This window comes from Dromiciops gliroides, chromosome 1, assembly GCF_019393635.1.
Source record: "Dromiciops gliroides isolate mDroGli1 chromosome 1, mDroGli1.pri, whole genome shotgun sequence".
Taxonomy (NCBI): Eukaryota; Metazoa; Chordata; class Mammalia; order Microbiotheria; family Microbiotheriidae; genus Dromiciops; species Dromiciops gliroides.
Genome location: NC_057861.1, coordinates 588,912,464 through 588,932,624, shown reverse-complemented (window position 1 = coordinate 588,932,624; position 20,161 = coordinate 588,912,464). Strand labels below are relative to the sequence as shown.

Below are 20,161 nucleotides of genomic sequence, written 5' to 3'. Positions count from 1 at the left end.
TGTAGAAGTGAGATGGGTGGGATGAATACTTCCAGCCATCTGTACAATATTAGTCAGCAAAAGTTATTATATTCTTTTTACTGTTCCATCAAGGAAACATTCCATTTCTTGAGGAAGCAAAGGGGGGAAATGTGGTAAAATATGAAAGTTTTTAACAGTCGGTTAGGATAACTGAAAGACGCCAGTTTTTCAAGGACCACCCTTTTGGGGAGGAGATGAACAGTCCGCCTGCTGCGCATGTCAGACTGCCTGCCGGGTACAGTCCGCCTGCTGCGCATGTCAGACTGCCTGCCGGGTACAGTCCGCCTGCTGCGCATGTCAGACTGCCTGCTGGGTTTTTTGACTTCCGGGGTGGAGAGAACGAGAGTAGCCTTTTTGCCTGCTTGGCGGGACTCCTGGCGGCGTGGCACAGACGGTCTCCCTCACTCCAAAGGTGGCCTTTTTCGGTTTGGTGAGTTTTTATAAGGAATATAGACTAAGCCTAGATTTAAGACGATTTGTACTGTATTTCTATTTTCCTATCCTTCTAATCAACAACACCTTATATACAATAAAGGCTCTATCTAGAAAACCAGAAGCTTCTTCCATTTACTAGTCTGGGAAATAAATTAAGGGAAGGGTTAAGTAGGGGAGATTTATGATCTAATATCCAATTTTAAATCTCACACTTTCCCATGTTGAGGCTGTGTTGTCTGCCTTCTTATACCCATTCACATAAGATCATGTTTGTGGATTTCATCATTCATTCCAAAATCATTTATTGAGTGTCCACTGTGTACGGAGTACTGTGGAGGGGGAAATTTTAAAAATATGATTAATCTATAGTATTTGCCTTCATAAAGCTCACAATATAGCAGGGTAGCTACAACATATACGTGCAAATATACAAAATATGGATTGACTATATAGTATAGAAGAAAACAGAACTAAAGCTTAGGGAAGCACAACAAAAGAAAACACAACAAAAACAGGCACAAAATTCTATTGGGGGTTGGAAAAACAAATGGTTATTTTCAACCTTGAGGGATCAGGCAAAACTTCCAAAGGAGAGACTCAATTCTTTTAACTAGGCATAATAGCTCATTGTTTGCAGGTTCTGAATGCTATTTCCATAGTGAAATCAGAGTAAACAATATCTCCACCTTTTCCCCACAGCAAACGCCTCCCTCTTTTCTAATCTCTCATATAGTTGAATACCTTCCACAGACATCAGCAAAATTCACCATCAGACCAGCACTGCATTAAAACCATCCCTTAAGGTACAGATTTTCTTAACATTTTTTTCATTATGGATGCCTTTGGTGATCTGCTGAAACCTATGGATGCCTTTCTTAGTATAATGTTTTTAAAATTCATAAAATAAAATGCATGGAATTACAAAGAAAACCAAAAGTTAGTGGAGAAAAGATGGAATTTTTTTCCCATCCAAATTCACCAACCTATGGTCTATAAACCTCAGATAAAGAATCCTTGTCATTATGATAAGGATCTACAGCTACTGACTTTCTTTCTTCTTCATAGCCAAGCAGCAGGTAAGCTTGTACAAACTCCCTTCGTGATAATACTTATTTGCAATAAATCACAGACAAAGCATGTGGTTTACTTAAGCAGCCAAATCGTTAACAGTCTCCTACCTTTTCATCTGGACTTTTGCCTAATTGCTGAAGCCCTTCAGCTTCTTTCTATCACACACTTGCTGCTTCTATTCATTACTGTTCATGTTCCTCTGTGAGTCAACAAGAATTTAGTAAGTGCCTACTACTGAAGGCATTTTTCTTCCTCTCTTTTCTTGCCTCTTAATCTGCTCTATTTAGACATTTTTCTTTCTCCTCCATTTGACTTACAGATTTTTATTTTTCTAATATGAGTCATCTTTTGGCAATCCATTTGGAATCAGTTTTGCAATTATTTCTCTCTGGATTACTTTGACCAGAATGTGCCTTATTTTTAATTGCTCTCCATGTTTCCTTCATCTTGTTAGACTGTTGTCCTAGACAGAAAATTAATATAGGGAAATAATGTACACACAGAAGGAACTAAAAATACGTCTACCACTGATAAGACAGAAATTGCTCTCTCAGAGGCCTCAGTAAGATCAGGGACTGACTTTATAGAAAGTTGTTAAAGATTTTGGATTCTTAATGAAAGAAACAAGTGATACAAGTAAGTTTCTGGCTACATCATCCAATCTTAGCATAAACTTTTATTTTCCTCACAAAAACACTTAAGTAGGTTGTAATCTGAAGTGATAAATCTGAGTTATTATTGTTATAAATGAGGGAAAAGGTTGTAAAGTGTTGTCTCCTCAGGCTGATGGAGGAGGCCAGAAGGATTAACAGATAAATTAAAACCTGAGTTAGCTAAAAGGTTTAATAGAGAAACTAATGCTTCAGTTCTTAACCAGAAAGTTTGAGCTCTTATCAACTGTTACCAGGAGGTTTGAGTCTTTATCAACCAACACTATCAGCAGAAACTAAAGGAAAAAGTAGCCAGGGACCATAAACCATTAATGACCATTAACATTCCTGGATGACAGGAAACAGAAACTGTACCTAGAAACCAGATTTTAAAGTAAAGAAATATTCTAAACAGAGAAACCCTTGGGATCTGACAAGTTTAAACATGTTTGAGGAACATGTGCAGAAAGACCAAATGTGTCCTTAGGTTCACTTTATGATGTTTAAGCCCCCAAAACACACCCCTAGTGAGAAAGGTACCCACCTTGAGGGATGTCTTAGCACCCCAGGAATTCCAAAATAGGATATGAACCTCCCACAAGTAGGAGATTAAGATAATGAGGAAATAACCTACATTCTTCACTATAAATATAGCCATTTTCATCTCCCAATTGGAGACAGCTTTCTCCTTTGGAGTGTTCTCCCTGTGATCATCACAGTCTTTTTGTGTGTGTGTGTGTGTGTGTGTGTGTGTGTGTGTGTGAGGCATTTGGGGTTAAGTGACTTGCCCAGGGTCACACAGCCAATAAGTGTCAAGTGTCTGAGGCCAGATTTAAACTCAGGTCCCCCTGAATCCAGGGCCGGTGCTTTATCCACTGTGCCACCTAGCTGCCCCTATCACAGTCTTTTTTTTTTTTTTTTTTGCGGGCAATGGGGGTTAAGTGACTTGCCCAGGGTCACACAGCTAGTAAGTGTCTGAGGCTGGATTTGAACTCAGGTACTCCTGAATCCAAGGCCGGTGCTTTATCCACTGCACCACCTAGCCGCCCCCATCACAGTCTTTTAATAAAACTGAATAACTGCGTCATTGAGTCTTGTAATTCTTTGGGATGCCTCACAATCAATTTGATCAATTAAATCCATCCCCACATCAAGGCTTCAAGACCTGTGGAAACCCCATTCCTCTTGTATGAGATGATTATGGATTTGAGTCAGATTAAACTCTGAGGATGGGGTCTGGAAGATACCCAGCCCCACCCCAGTATGGTTAGTTTAAAAGTTTATTGCTTTGTCAAATTCTCACTGTCTCCTTTAAGTTTTATTGCCAATTAACAGTATTTTTACTTCTGCTCAGTCTCCCCACTTGTCAGCTACATCTTAGTTTTATCTGGAATTCATCATGTGTCAGAACCGAAGTCCCTGTTGAGTGGGTCGGGGAATTCGCCCACCAATTCAATACTCGGGACTCAAGAAGAAAGGACAGGCAATCATGGGGCTCGGCACAGGATGCGGCAATTAAGTTGAGACCAGATGTTAAGTGACATGTTTCTTTTTTCTCAGAGCAGAATCCCCCTTGACCCTAGGGTCCCAACAATGGATTATTCTTTTATTCTTTATTCTATTTCTTTGATTTCTCAACATAGCCAAAGATAAATTTTAAGCCTGTCATCCTTCTAAAATTAACATGACTACAAAACAATGCTGAAGCACCTGAGTGACTCTTCCTGTTATTCAAGTTGAATATCTCTAGAGATAGGGGCTGGGAGAGATGGGAGGGGGGGTCAGTGGGAACTGTGAGATCTGAAACATCTGACTGCCCCCCCCCTTCCCTCTTCCTTCATTTTGACCTTGTTCCCCCTCCCCTTTTCTCCTTTGTTCCCAGAACACATATACATGTCTCCATACATTGATCATGAGCTAAGCATGCACTTTCTGTGAGACAGGATTGTGAACTCAGCCTAGTGCACGTGGGGACTTTCCTTCCTACAATTACTATTAAAAAAAAAAAAACTCACCAAAGGGGGCAGCTAGGTGGCACAGTGGATAGAATACTGGCCCTGGATTCAAGAGGACCTGAGTTCAAATCCAGCCTCAGACACTTGATACTTACTGGCTGTGTGACCCTGGGCAAGTCACTTAACCCTCATCGCCCAGCACACACACACAAAAACAAAACAAAACAAAACAAAACAAAACAAAACTCACCAAAAATGCAGAAAAGCAAAACTACTAAACATGTTATTTACTAATCACAGTGCAATAAATATTATATTCAGTAAATGGCCTTCGAAGGAAGAATTAAAAATAATAGGAGATGAAATAAACAGAAAGAATTAATGGTCAGAGAACAAATCAAAGAAATGGAAAATGTCAACAAATAAAGTGAGAATACTAGGATAACATATGGCAAAGCTAATGCTGTTCTTAGGGGAAATTTTATATCTTTAAATGCCTTTATCAATAAGGGTCATACCATTAAAAGATTAGAAAATACCAAGTATCTTTCTTTCTTCCTTTCTTCCTTTCTTTCTTCCTTTCTTCCTTTCTTTCTTTCTTTCTTTCTTTCTTTCTTTCTTTCTTTCTTTCTTTCTTTCTTTCTTTCTTTCTTTCTTTCTTTCTTTCTTTCTTTCTTTCATTTTTTTGGTGAGGCAATTGGGGTTAAGTGACTTGCCCAGAGTCACACAGCTAGTAAGTGTTAAGTGTATGAGGCCAGATTTGAACTCAGGTCCTCCTGAATCCAGGACCGGTACTCTATACACTGCACCACCTAGCTGCCCCAGACCAAATCTCTTTCAAAACTGTGACTAGGAGTAGTATTTTTTTTCTTTTTCTTTCTTTCCTTTTTTTTTTTTTTTTGGTGGGGCAATGAGAGTTAAGTGACTTGCCCAGGGTCACACAGCTAGTAAGTGTCAAGTGTCTGAGGCCGGATTTAAACTCAGGTCCTCCTGACTCCAGGGCTGGTGTTCTATCTACTGTGCCACCTAGCTGCCCCTAGCAGTAATATTCTTAACTGAACAAGATCCTGAAAGATGAAATACACAATTTTGACTGCACAATATAGAAAGCCTTGTTCAAATAAAGTTAATAATAGAAGAAAAATAAGAATATAAAAATATTTGTTTCAATATCACTGATAAAAGTCAGATTATCCAAAATATATAAGAGTATAATAGAACTATATAACATAGAGAAGCATTCCCCAATAGATAAATGGTAAAAAGGTAAGTATGAGTACTGTCCTATTTCTAGGCACTGATTGGACTGCCGGGGAATTTCCTATGTACCTAATAAAGGGTTTAGCTAACTTCATTTAGGCAAGATATAAAAGGATATCCTGATCATAATCAATTTAGCAAACGTCATCTAGGCCACATATGTAAGAAGTACAAGGCTCTCTTAATCATTATGCCCTTATGGCTGATAAGGGACGTCAGGTCAGACCACTTAGTCTTTGATTCACCCAAAGGATCTCCTCCCACTAAGTTGCTATGAATCAGCTCAGCATTAGAAATTTTATGTAAAGACATACCCAGAGTTTTGGGCTCTTGACTGGTATCTGAATTCCACTGTACATCAAAGCCCCTGCTTACCCATGAGACAGAAGGATTAAAGAGCCATCCTTGGATGCTTATGTCCTTCTTGATACCTTACTACCCACTCCCACAATTTGAACAGTCAGTATTTTTTTAAAAAGCCAACTAATAATAACCACATGAAAATATGTTTCAAATCATTAAGAGTAAGAGTAATGGAAAATCATAGATTTTTGAGGTTTCACCATGCAGATTGGTGAACATGGGGAAAGCAGGCATACAGATACACTATCTATGGAACTGTGAAGTAAAATCATTCTGGACGTCAATTCAGATTTGGACAAAATAACAAACCCTTTGACACAGTGATCTTGCTCACTATGTGGATATAGCCCACAAAGAAGTCAAAGACAAAAGGAAAGGATGCATATATACCAAAATAGTCATAGTAGTGTAAGGGCCTAAAATTCTAGTTGTGATGTCTAAAATCTAATGAGTGGTTGACTTAAATTAGAGGCTTTAGCAAGAGTTTAGCCTTTTAAGTATTTATTAAAGTGCATTAGAAGTTAGTGAAGAGGGGCAGCTAGGTGGCGCAGTAGGTAAAGCACCAGCCCTGGATTCAGGAGGACCTGAGTTCAAATCCAGCCTCAGACACTTGACACTTACTAGCTGTGTGACCCTGGGCAAGTCACTTAACCCCAATTGCCTCAAAAAAAAAAAAAGAAGTTAGTGAAGAGAGAGAGAGAGAGATTGAGAACAGATTCCTTATAGCATGGGAAATCCTAGTTTAGATCTATTCAGTATTGTCAGAGAGAAAAAACCTTCCTTTCCTAGCAGCCCACATGAAGTCCCCCACCACGCCAAAGTCTGGAAACGAAAGGACCTTGCTCCTAAGCAGCTTCTCCCAGAAGCGTCCTGTGAAACCGTAAACAGGGCCATTCACACACACACACAGCTCCAAACTAATTGGCTGGTAACACTGATTGACAGGACCCATAGGTGGCAGACATCACTTCCAGATGCCAAAGTCACATGGTTTCTTTTCAGGCCAGGGCTCACAATGTCTCTCCCAGCAGGGGATGTCATCCCAATTCTCACAGTAGAATTCCTCATGATAGATAAAAACTGGAAACAAAGTGGATGCCCATTGAGAAACTGAGAAAATCAAATTGCTTCTATTGATTTTATTTTGTAATTGATTCTATTCTGTATCTCTGCTGAAATGTTGTATATCCACTTAAGTTACATTTCTTTGTCTCTGAGTTAAGTTCATAAGTTCAGTCTTCCTGTAAATCACTGTTCTATCTTTATGTCAAGGAAGTCTGTTATCTCTGTACCACACTAGCCATCCTTGCAGGATGCAAATGGACACAAACAATCAGCATTCCATAGAGACAAGAAGAAACTTTCATCCTTTCTACTAATAGACATTAAATGACTTACCTGGTTCTATTTTTTTACTTCCAAAATCTATAAGAAATCTTGTAAGCCCTACCTCATGGTCTTTTTTGCCTACTGAGGAGCTAAAGACCTGATTTGTAACAAACTCCATGCCTTTGCCAATAAATCATTTTGCTCAGAATTTGTTTCCTTGGCTTATTTTCAATTCTAGTGAGACAATTTCAATTGTGTAATGACTGAAAAAAACTATGCCATCTGAATATAATCGAAATTATTTTGTATAAAGAAGTGAAAAACATGAATTCAGAAAAGAATAAAAATGTGTATGAAGTATTGAAGAATGAAATGAGAATAACATATAATAATTTTTGACAGTGTACAGTTTTCCCTTCTACATCATAACTTTTCTTATCATGGTTTCAATATATCATGGGTTGGCATAAGAAATTAAATGGGAATTTTGGGGGAGTTTTGCAGAAGTCCAAACGATGACACCAAAAAAACATCAGATGACACAAAAAGCTTAGAGACTAAGAAGTGCTTAAAATATCTGTATAGTGTTGTATAGTTTCAAGATATTTTTGTCTTTTTGTTTGTTTTTTTATTTTGTTTTTGTTTGTCTTTTTGCAGGGCAATGAGGGTTAAGTGACTTGCCCAGGGTCACACAGCCAGTAAGTATCAAGTGTCTGAGGCTGGGTTTGAACTCAGATCTTCCTGAATCCAGGGCTAGTGCTTTATCCACTGTACCACCTAGCTGCCCCCATATTTTAACTTGGAAAAAAAATTGCATTTATTTATGGTATTAAAAGATAAAAATAGGGGGCAGCTAGGTGGCACAGTGGATAAGCACCAACCCTGGATTCAGGAGGACCTGAGTTTAAATCTGGCTTCAGACACATGACACATACTGGCTGTGTGATCCTAGGCAAGTCACTTAACCCTCATTGCCCCACAAAAAAAAGAAAAAGAAAAGAAATAACTAGATAAGTTAAAATGTGGCCAAATACTTGACCCAAATTTTACAAAAAGGTACTCTAAGCACCCCATAAAAGAAGAAGAAAAAATTCAAACTTCTCTGGTACAAAGGAGGGCCAAAAAATTTATGAAGATTTTCCAGATCATGGGGGTACCATATCCCTAACCTCCCAGTTGTGAAAGGGATAGCTATAAATGAGAAAAGTCATAAAAGGGAAGTTGGATTTTGAGTAATGAGAAAAAAACAAAGAAGGTCTTGAAGAATAGATATTGGAATATACCATTGTGCTCATAGACGAGATAGAGGATTAATAAGACACAATATTATATACATTGTAAGATATGGTCATTGCGTTGGAGGTTTTGTTTATTGTATTTTCTAGGTGGCATAGTAAATATTATGTTAACCTCAGAGTCAGGACAAGCTGAGTTTGAATCGAATCTCAGACATTAATAAGCTAAGTGACCCTCTGTAAGTCAGTTTCCCTGTCACAGTTTCAGTGTCCTCATTTGTAAAGGGAGGGTCATAATAGCACCTACTTCCCAGGATTATTGTGAGAATAAAATAAGATAATACTTGTACTTTGCAAACTTTAAAACACTATATACATTTTAGCTATTATTATGTGACAGGAGGTGACTTTGATGTAAAAACAAAGGTATCAACAAAACATTAAATTTTTTTTTTAAATCAAAACAAAACAAAACAAAAAGACTCTGAGAACCAAGAGATGGTAACCACAGCATTATGTAGAGCTGCTGACGGGGTAGAGAGCAAAAACAACTGTGTAGATAGTGGTCCATTTGGATCAGTCATTGTCCAACTACTTCTAAGATGCACATGGCTTCATGTCTGCCTCTCATGTCATTATTCACAAAGTTACTGGTTCCAGGGGCAGCTAGATGGCGCAGTGGATAGAGCACTGGCCTTGGAGTCAGGAGTACCTGAGTTCAAATCCGGCCTCAGACACTTAGCACTTACTAGCTGTGTGACCCTGGGCAAGTCACATAACCCCAATTGCCTCACTAAAAAAAACAAAAAACAAAAACAAAGTTACTGGTTCCTCTTTCTAGGCTAGGAAGGTAGAGTGATTGGACAAAAAGGAGATTATGACTCTCCAGAAGGAGTAGACCATTTTCACTTTGTGTATCAGTGTAGAAAACGTTTTACTATTTCATTATTTAGGCCAATCAGTGGCTTTTGAGGCAGAAAAGAAATGGAGGAAGTCTGTAAGCCTTGGGCACCTCGGTGGAGCAGTGGATAAAGTGTCGGGCCTGGAGTCAAGAAAAGCTGAGTTCAAATCAGATATTCAGACACTGGCTGTGTGACTCTAGGCAAGTCACTTCATCCTGTTTGCCTCAGTTTTCTCATCTGTAAGCTGGAGAAGGAAATGGCAAACCACTCTATATCTCTGCCAAGGAAACCCCAAATAATGAAGTCACAAAGAGTTGGATGCAACTGAAATGACTGAACAACAACAACAACTACTACTACATGTAAGCCTCAGGATCACAGGAGTTGATTAGGGTCAGGTCTGTTCTTGTGAGAAATACATTTATTTCTCTGTGGTTAGTCTTATCAGGATTCCCTGCACTGTCCTGAAATCTCTGAGATGATGGAGGCCCATTTTAAAAGAGAACCATTCTAATTCATCCTGCTGCTACCAATAAGGGAGAATCAAAGTACAAACTTCCTAGTTCTGCTTCCTTGGCCTCAGATGTTAACTGCTGGATCTTCTTTGGCTCATTTCATTCTAATACTTATCTTAAAGTACCTGGGGATTGTCCTTATATATAGCATTCCTAAAACAATAGTGAAAAAAGAAATAAAAAAAGAAGAGGAGAGGAGAAGCAGGCAGACAAGAAGGAAGGAAGGAAGGAAGGGAGGAAAAAAGGAAGGAAGGGAGGAAAAAAGGAAGGAAGGAAGGGAGAGAGAAGACTGAAAGAAGGAAAGAATTAGAGGAAAGAGAGAGAGAACACTCAAACTCCTCCAGTCCTAAACCCAATCTATATTAGCCAGAAGATAGGGCCTCTTGGATAGAAAAGTTCCCCCTACTTTACATGTATATATCCCTTATTTACTTATCTATGAAAATATGCTATTCCCCCACCTCCCAGAATAATGTCCTCCTTGAAAGCAGGAATATTTTCACTTTTTTATTTGTATCTTCAGCCCCTAGTGCTATAGTATGTGCGTAATAAGTGTTGGTTCCTTTTTTGATTAATTTCTCCTTAATTATCACCCTGGACCCTATTTCTCGATCATACACACAGGCAGCTTCTCATCCAGGAAGACTATAAATCCACATACCTCTCCCTTTTCGTATTTCCAGCCATCCTACAAAAAGGAAGGCCCATTCTCCAATTAATCTTTTTTAAATGGTAATTGTTCTCCATCAGTGAACAGCCTAGCCTCCTCCCTTGTCCTTGAGATAACATGCTTGCAAGAGACCATTCTAAAACAAAAATAACAAGACATACTATTTCAAATGCCACTGAGAGGCCCTCTCTTTTATGCCCTTGGGAGGAATGGAAGCAGAGAAGGAATGATGGCATTATTCTCTGAGGTCAAAAGTAATCTAGTAACTCCAATAAAATTGAGGGAACTTATATTTTATCCTTTTTGTAGACTGAAAAGATAAAGACCTGAAAATCAAGATAGGTCATTCTCAGAAAGATTCCATTGGGGAATGACTACCAAATTATGATATATTAATGTAATCAAATACTATTTTGTCATAAGAAATGACAAAAGAACTCATTTCAGAGAGTCCTGGGAAGATGTCTGTGAAATAATGCAGAGAATCAAATGAGATAATACATGTAGAATGCTTTGCAAACTTCAAAGTGCTTATTGTTGTTGTTGTTGTTATTATTATTGTTTAGGCATGTACTTATTGGTCCAGATATGAGATTTTTATTAATGAAGTACAGTGTCAAACATACCACCAACAAGCAACACTGCCAAGTAGGTCAGGACCAGATTAAAATGTAATCAGGAAATATTTAACAAAATAAGTAAACATACAATAAAACATAAATAATGTTAATATGTTGTTTTCTAAGTCAATGTGCACCCAACAGGGATCTTTATATATGGTTTAGTGTATGTGTTTTTATTTGAATTTGACACCAGTGATGTTGGGAACTCAATTTCTGGAAATATTCTGTTGCACGTGGTGTTTCTGCTGGTTATAGTGCTTCTGTTTGGGAAGTTCTCAACCTGACCTCTAAGAAAGAATCTTACCCACCAGCAGAACTATATGATTTGAAATCTAATAAAGTGTGCAGCCAAAACGAAAGGAAAATCAACAGTAGAGTTAGAACCAGTAAACATTTAACCAGGCACTATGTTAAGCACTGGGAATAAAAAGAAAGGTATGAGATTTCTTACCTTCAAGGAGTCCACAATCTAAGGGGGGAAGATGATAGGTAAAAAGGAACTGGGGAGGGGGGCTGCCGAGAGTACAAAAGTGTGGGAGCACGATGAAGTCCTGAAGGAGAGTAGGAGGAGCAGTGAGTTAGAATTGGATTCATCAGGGGCAGCTAGGTGGCGCAGTGGATGAAGCACTGGCCCTCAATTCAGGAGGACCTGAGTTCAAATCTGGCCTCAGACACTTACTAGCTGTGTGACCCTGGGCAAGTCATTTAACCCTCATTGCCCTGCAAAACAACAACAACAACAAACAAACAAATAAACAAGAATTGAATTCATCTTGCAAAAAGATGATTTGAGAGGAAAAAGGTCTCTAATGTCCAATCTTCACCCTCTCCATTCAGAGACAAGGAGAGGATACTAAGGAGGGACGAGTTTCAGACTTTATTTCATCTTGCAGAATGATGAGTTTCTGGAGATCATAAAATCTAGAAGGTCAGCCAGATGGAAAATGATGAGGTAAATTCACTGGGTATTCTCCTCAGAGAGTCTGAGGGAAAGAAGTATCTGTTGAATGATTGTCAGAAGTTAGCCTACAAAGAGTTAAAAGTGAGAGAAAAGGAGGTAGAGGTACTTCTCAAGGAAGTTAGCCACAAAAGGGAGGAAAGATATAAGATAGTAGCCAGTGGGAATGGATGGATCTAGTGATGGGTTGTTTTTATTTTTTGGGGGGGAGAGGGGCGAGGGGTGGCAAAGACATTGCCATGTTTGTAGGTATTAGGGAAGCAGCTAGTAGAAATGGAGCAATTAGAGATGAGTAGGGGTGATAGAGGAAACTAGTATTTCCAAATTCCCAATAGATAATAATCTTCTGGATTCTAGAATGAGAAACTGAAATTCCCAGGAATTCTCAAATCATAAATTATTCTATATTTTTCACAACATTTTATTTATGTTACTAAATAATAATGGGTGGCCATTGTAATTTTTAAGTGATTTTTTAAAAAATATTCAGTTATTTTCATTATGTCCAACTCTTTATGACCCCATTTGGGTTTTCTCAGCAAAGATACTAGAGTGGCTTGCCATTTCATTCTCTAGCTCATCTTACAGATGAGGAAGCTGAGGCAAACTGGGTTAAGTGACTTACCCAGGGTCACACAGTTACTAAGTGCTGAGGCCAGATTTGAACTCAGGAAGATGATTCTTTCTGACTCCAGGCCTGGTGCTCTATCCATTGTCACAGCACTATCCCTTTTAGGCAAAACTCCTGAAACTTTTAGTATAACCCTATTGCCTAAAAGGGACAGTGCTGTGACAATGGATAGAGCACCAATAAATGTATGATTTATTATTATAAACTGATATTTTATGAAAATGATTCAATATATAATAAGTATAAAGCTCTTTGCACATTGCCTGGTGCATAGTAAGCTGTATAAATGTTAGCTATTAAAACATATCTAGCAATAAGCTGACTGCTTTCCTTTTTCTTTTTCAAAATACTGCCAATATTCTTCATACTCTTTATTCTATTTATGGATATCTTTAAAAAATGAATTTAGGGGGCATCTAGGTGGCTCAGTGGATAGAGCACCGGCCCTGGAGTCAGGAGGACCTGAGCTCAAATCCGGCCTCAGACACTTAACACTTACTAGCTGTGTGACCCTGGGCAAGTCACTTAACCCCAATTGCCTCACTTAAAAAAAAGTTTTTAAAAAAATGAATTTAATAAATAAGAAATATTAAGTTTAGCAGTTTTTAGCCTATTGCAAGTATTCAAACAGTGAAAAATGTCAGCATTATTATTAGGTAGTCTTCTAATAATGTAACATTCAGATCTCCTAGCAAAATTAACAGCTGGCTGGAAACCTGAGGGCAGGAGACTAATGAAGAGCATGTATATATGACACAAATTCCTTTCATCACCTAGATAGTTGTAATGTCAAAATCTTAATATTTGGTTATATCTGGATAAATGGCAGGATTTTTCACTTTTCATTTAGATGTTTACCATCTCATCTTCACACCAAAGGGTATCTTTGCCTTGTTAAGGGCTAAAATTCTAGCTAGTCTGTCTAAAATATTTAATGAGTGGTCGCCAATAAATTATAAGCTTTAGCAAGAGTTAGACTTTTAAGCATTTATTAAGGAGAATAAGAATTTGGTAAAGAGAGAGAGAAAGGTCTAGATTCCTATCTATTAAAGGGAGAGCGCATTTCTAGCTCCCTTCTCCGCCAGAGTCCAGAGGAAAGAGAGCCAGACCGAGCGCCAGTTTCTTCCTTCCTCCTCCCACTAGTCTGCGTCACTTCCTCCCCGCCAAAGAAAAGACTCCTGGTCTTGCCCTCAAAGACCTTCGCTTCATGGGCAGAACTCTTCTACAGTAAGTATCCAGCAGGTGGCGTCATTCCAATCGTTACAGTCCCCCCTGTTGTTCCTCAAGAAACAAAATGTTTCCTTGACGGAACAGTAAAAACAATATAATAACTATTGCTAACTAATAATATGTGAACAACAATATAGAAAAGGAAGAGAGGAAAGTTTTGTCCAGAGGGGCGATTTTTTTTTTTGTCCTCATGAACCGACGCTTTGACATTAGTCTTGCAAAGGGAGGGCCTCTGCAGAGAATACATGTTACAGATGGTGTATATTATAACAGAAAGAGAAAAAACAACAAAAACAACAAATCAAAACTGTTCATTTAAAGTCTCTGAAAGTCTTTTCTCAGATGTCCTCTAGGTGTAGTCGTGGAATGGAAGTCTTTTCAGGGGTTGATGTGTAGATGCTGGTAATCAGCCAGGAAAATTTCCTACAAAATTGAGCTTAACACAACGTTAAAACAGCTTTGTCAATAATCAAATCAAACAATGAAAGTTCTCAAAAACATGTCTAAGGGAATACAGAATCTTAGTTGTTACATATGAAACATATAATAAAACAAAAATTGAAACATTCTTTAAAATTATAATCTTACTATAGTCCCCCCTTATGGAGGGTAATTGAGAAGACAATTGCTGTGATATTAATTTTTAAAAATAATTTTTATCTTTGTTTCATCACTTTTTGCATCATCTGCCTAATTATCCTCATGCCATTATGAGAAATTAGAAAATCTAATACAATTGGTAACAGGTGTCAAGGCCAAATTCAACATTGTTATTTATCATGACACCTGAGATAATTATGGGGGTTACCATAAAAGAACAGAGAAATGATGGGATATGAGCATTCCCACACTTGAGCAATATGTACTGCCCATACAGTATGCCAGGCTTAAAATAGGTGGATGGAATATATGTCCATGCCACCGAACATATTGGAAGAAACTGAGTCAGACTTAATCAGATGCATGGGATTGAGATGTCCATGGCATCAGGCATATAGGAGGGAGCATAGAAGCCAGGTGTAGAAGTGAGATGGGTGGGATGAATACTTCCAGCCATCTGTACAATATTGTGGGGAAAAAGAGAATAAAATATTAAACCAAGAGAATCCAACCTCAACATTTGTCAAAAGCCGTTCCCTCGGCCATACCTTGACTTCATGCATGTCTCCCCTCATGTGACAGTTCAGTGTCTGCTCTTGCATGTATTCCTCTTGTGATTGGATGGCATCTTGGCCAACTGGCATCTGATAACTCAGAATAAAGGCAATTAATGTCTTAAATGATAAGTTCCCATAATCCAAGTCTCATATGGATTTAAAATTGAGGATAATAAATGATTGCAAAAAATGTGAATACATCTTGACTCAAAATATAATATATAATTATGCAACAATTTCAAATAATACCCTTTTTTTTACTTAGTATACAATTACTTTTGTGAAAAATCAGAACATACTTAAATACAAGTTAAAGCACAACAGAATCTCAAAGAACTTTTTTTTTTGAAAATAGAAAACTTTTACAAATGTTCCCCTCTTTTTTTTTTTTTTTGGGAATATGCTTATCAAAAATAATACTTCTAGAATCAATTTACACTTGCCATGGCAACCAATTTGCCAGGGAAATGCTTTAAAGAGTTTGATCAAATAATCAGTTGAGAAAAAATAACAAAAACAAACAACTCAGAATATGGGAGCACAATACTCCTAGAATTAACATTGTATAATAAAATCAAAACCATCTTGCAATGTTTCAAAATTAGATAGACAAATGAATAGAAGAAAATACACATGGAACAATAAAAGACAATGAAATTCAAACTAAGGAAGTCTAAATGAATGTGAACTTAATATTAATAAGAGTATTATAAAATATAAACTTGATCACATGACTATAAAAAGCTTTTACAAATATTCTCCTTGTTTTAAAAACTAAATATAAAACACAATCTCAAAAGCATGAAAATCTCTATGAAAATAAACCCATACCATTAATTTCAAAATGTATATGTAATAGCATAGAAATCCTATGTAACCTCTGAACTGATATTAATACTCTGAGTGAATTCAGAACACCTTTGATTCCGATATCTAAAATCCCCAATACTCATATCAATACCTTGCTGCTTACTTCTACATTTCTGTAAAATATATACCCTTCCATGGCAAAAGAGGCAGAGTCTTGAACTATGTTGATTGTCATTCTTATTCAGCTTAAGTTTTTCTTCTTTAACCCCTCTATATTGTCTGTCAGTCTTTTCACCATACAAATGCTTTATAAGATTACTAATTAAAGACAAAAGCAGGTTAGCAAAATTATGAACAAAACGAGCATATCTGGAATTTAAAGAGTTTTCTAAGATTGTCTCAAAAGCACAGCCAGGCCGGGGAAGGGCTGAGCCTGAAGCTGCAAATGCAGGTAGAAAAAGTTGAGCATGCGCATCAGATCTCTGGACTTCCCAGGCAGGGGAAGCAATGGGCTTGGCCATAGGAGGAGTAGAGGGTGGGGTCTGGAGAGGAGGGGAGGGACCAGAGCAATTTGAATCAGACTTGATTTTGAACTCAGGCCTGGATTCCTCTTCCCCCACTTTGCCCCCAGGTGCTAGGGGATTAAAAGCTTCTAGAGGGTGGGTCATTGCCTCCAGGCATGCAAAATTAGAGCAACAATTAGTGTTAGAACTGGGAAAAGCTGCGGGAATCTCTTCAGGTTTCTCTGAAAAAGCATGGTTGGGAGAGGGAGAGATATTTCCTTGTGTGAGTAAGTTGCTGGCTCTTTTAACAAAAATAAAAAGAAAAATAGAAAATCCACAAAAACAAAGCATTAACATGATCTTATCTCCCATTTGTCTGGTTAAACAGACCAAAATCAAAAATAGGATAATTAGGGAGTTTAAAAGGTCCATTCGAAAAAATTCAAAGGAAAAACACAGCCAGTACACCAGTACTTAGCAGTTAAAGGGAGAGGGAGGGGAAATTTCTTACCCAACCAGAAGATCAGAAGAAGACTGAGGGTTAGCTTTCCTCTTCGTGGTCAGCCATCTGTTAAGGGCTAAAATTCTAGCTAGTCTGTCTAAAATATTTAATGAGTGGTCGCCAATAAATTATAAGCTTTAGCAAGAGTTAGACTTTTAAGCATTTATTAAGGAGAATAAGAATTTGGTAAAGAGAGAGAGAAAGGTCTAGATTCCTATCTATTAAAGGGAGAGCACATTTCTAGCTCCCTTCTCCGCCAGAGTCCAGAGGAAAGAGAGCCAGACCGAGCGCCAGTCTCTTCCTTCCTCCTCCCACTAGTCTGCGTCACTTCCTCCCCGCCAAAGAAAAGATTCCTGGTCTTGCCCTCAAAGACCTTCGCTTCATGGGCAGAACTCTTCTACAGTAAGTATCCAGCAGGTGGCGTCATTCCAATCATTACAGCCTTGAACCCAAATCAATTGCATCAGACTAGTATAAATGAACTTAAGCTTGTTACACTTTTCTTGTGACTTATATTTCTCCTCTTGCAGTAAAACAATGGATCATATCTTTAGCCAACATTATGCTCTCAGCCATCTATGCCAGAAGTTTGATTAATGTCTGCCCCAAAGCACCACAAACCAATTGTAATCCATTTTTTTGGCCCTCTGAGGGCCATAGCAATTCTATATCTGAAAAACTGGACTGCTTGGTTCCTAATCTCTGATTGAGGTGTTCACACTAGAGGAATAAGAATCTAGGTGTGGAGTTGGTAGCAGAGCCAGAAGTGGGAGGTTGAAAGGAGCCATAATATAAAAGTATAGGCGCTCAATACCAGGGAAACTCTCAGGAAAAAAAAAGTATGCTTTTTAAGGGGGTTTTGCAAAACACGTTTCATCATGTGTCCTGATTTTTGGTTCTGGAAGTACGCCCTTAGAAGGAGAGTATACAAAGCCACAAGACAGCAGGGACCTCAGTCTGCAGGACATCAGAAGAAACAAGAATGGGATGGGGGGGGGCAGCTAGGTGGTGCAGAAGATAAAGCACTGACCTTGGATTCAGGAGGACCTGAGTTCAAATCCAGTCTCAGACACTTGACAAGTACTTAACTAGCTGTGTGACCCTGGGCAAGTCACTTAACCCTCATTGCCCTGCAAAAAAACCCCAAAAAACCCAGAAGAAACAAGAATGAGGATGTTCAGGCCCTCATCACCTCTCAATTGAACTACTGCCACAGTTTCCTAATTAGACTCTCAGCTTCCATTTTCTTCCTACCCAGCTGCCAAAATAATCTTCCTAAAGCACGAATCTGACTACGTTACGCCTTTGCCAAAGACCCCTCAGTCATTCCATATTGCCTCTATGACAGAGGTTCTTAACCTTTTTTGTGGCATGGATGCGAGGATGTGCTAGAGTCAGCTGGTACCCACCAGTGTGAAATCTAAATTTAATTCACATTGATTATTAAATTTATCATTAGACTCCATCTTGTCATTGTTCCCCATTTTGTAGGCTATATTCTTTTTTTTTTTTTTTGGTAAGGCAATTGGGGTTAAGTGACTTGCCCAGGGTCACACAGCTCATAATTGTCAAGCATCTGAGGTCACATTTGAACTCAGGTCCTCCTGAATCCAGGGCCAGTTCTCTATCCACTGCGCCACCTAGCTGCCGCTGTAGGCTATATTCTTGCTTAATCTCTATTCCAGTAAAAGCTTTGTTGATATAGTTCTAAGAATAGTTCTCCATTTAGAGTTCCCTATTCTTGTCAGAAGCTTTCTTTATTCATGTTGCAGAAAAAATCTACAGGATGATTGCTATCATAAGATGTTGATGTAAAATATTCCATTAATCAGAAGCTTTCATAATATCAGCCGATAAGTGAAAAAGGATGATTGTTGCCTAAGATTGTATAAACAGATTAATTCCTTAATTTCTGACTCTCAATTTTCTACTTTCAATAACTCCCATGACTTTATAATTTTCATTCCTCTTTTATGTTCTTCATTATTGATTATAAGAATGCATTGTTAACTGCCAGATGGCATCCTTGGTTTCTGAGGAACTTTGGATCCCATTTATTGGCAGTTGCTAGCTTTTCTGAGCTCGGAACTTTGTTTCCTCAGTCTTTATCAATTTCGATCACAACACCAACTTGAGCCCATTGTTAAATTTTCATCGTGAACATTTACACATCAGAGTCTGCCATGTTACTGTTATGGGAGTTCTTCCTGGGTCTATTGACAAATACCTTCAATAAACTATTCAGCATACATAGAGATTGGATTATGGCAGTATATTCATTCAAAGGGAGATACAGTCCACCAGCAAGTGGAAGGACATGGACATCCTTTACAATTGGGCTAGTGATATTTGTAGGGCTGCTAGGTGGCACAGAGGATAGAATGCTAGATCTGGAGTCAGGAAAACATCTTCCTGAGTTCAAATCTGGCCTCAGACACTTACTAGCTATGTGACTCTGGACAAGTCCCTTAACCCTGTTTTCCTCACTTTCCTCAACTCTAAAGTGAGCTGGAAAAGGAAATGGCAAAACACTCCAGTATCTTTGCCAAGAAAACCCCAAATGGGGTCAAAGAGTCAGACATATCTGAAAAATGACTGAATAACAATATAGTATTTGTACATTACATGAGATGAAGAAAGGGGGGAAGGCCATTTCTTTCTTTTTTTTTTTTTTGGTGAGGCAATTGGGGTTAAGTGACTTTTCCAAGGTCACACAGCTAGTAAGTGTTAAGTGTCTGAGGCCGGATTTGAACTCAGGTACTCCTGATTCCAGGGCTGGTGCTCTATCCACTGTACCACCCCTGGGAGGCCATTTCTTACAGTGCAGTTACTTATACAAAAGAAAACAAAAAGGATGCTTCTTAATGAGAATTTATATAACTAGTTATAGGAGACGGAGAAGCAATGTGTCCTTGTTAGTTGAGCTAATTGCACTATATCAAAAGGGACCATGCATCACTTATAAGACAGGAGGAAGAATGGAAGCATCTTCCTTTGAAGCAATTAAGTCTTTTGTACCAATTGGGGAAAAAAGAAAACACTGATGGAAAACAGCTATTGTAAGCTGGTCCCATAGTTTATGCAGAGGTAATACAAATCAAAAATTATGAATACAGAGCAAACCGGAGTTACTTTTGTTGATTGTTAACAGACCACTCAATTCTTAAAAACACACTTTTAACCCCACAAATGAGGGCTTAGTTTATTGCTCTGTTGATTTCTAGATTTAAGAGTGTATTCATAATGCAGATTAAGCTTAAAACTGTGGGTGCCTTCATTTTTTTCCTCCACAGTGCTGCTTTGTTGACCATTTTTCAGCATACTCCTCTATTATTTTAGAA

At 38.3% G+C, this 20,161-nt stretch overlaps 1 pseudogene; it reads left to right on the top strand.

Moving 5' to 3' along the window:
• The first annotated feature begins 6,552 nt into the window (after positions 1–6,552).
• LOC122752308 overlaps positions 6,553–20,161 on the top strand; it is a 43,229-nt pseudogene continuing 29,620 nt past the window's right edge.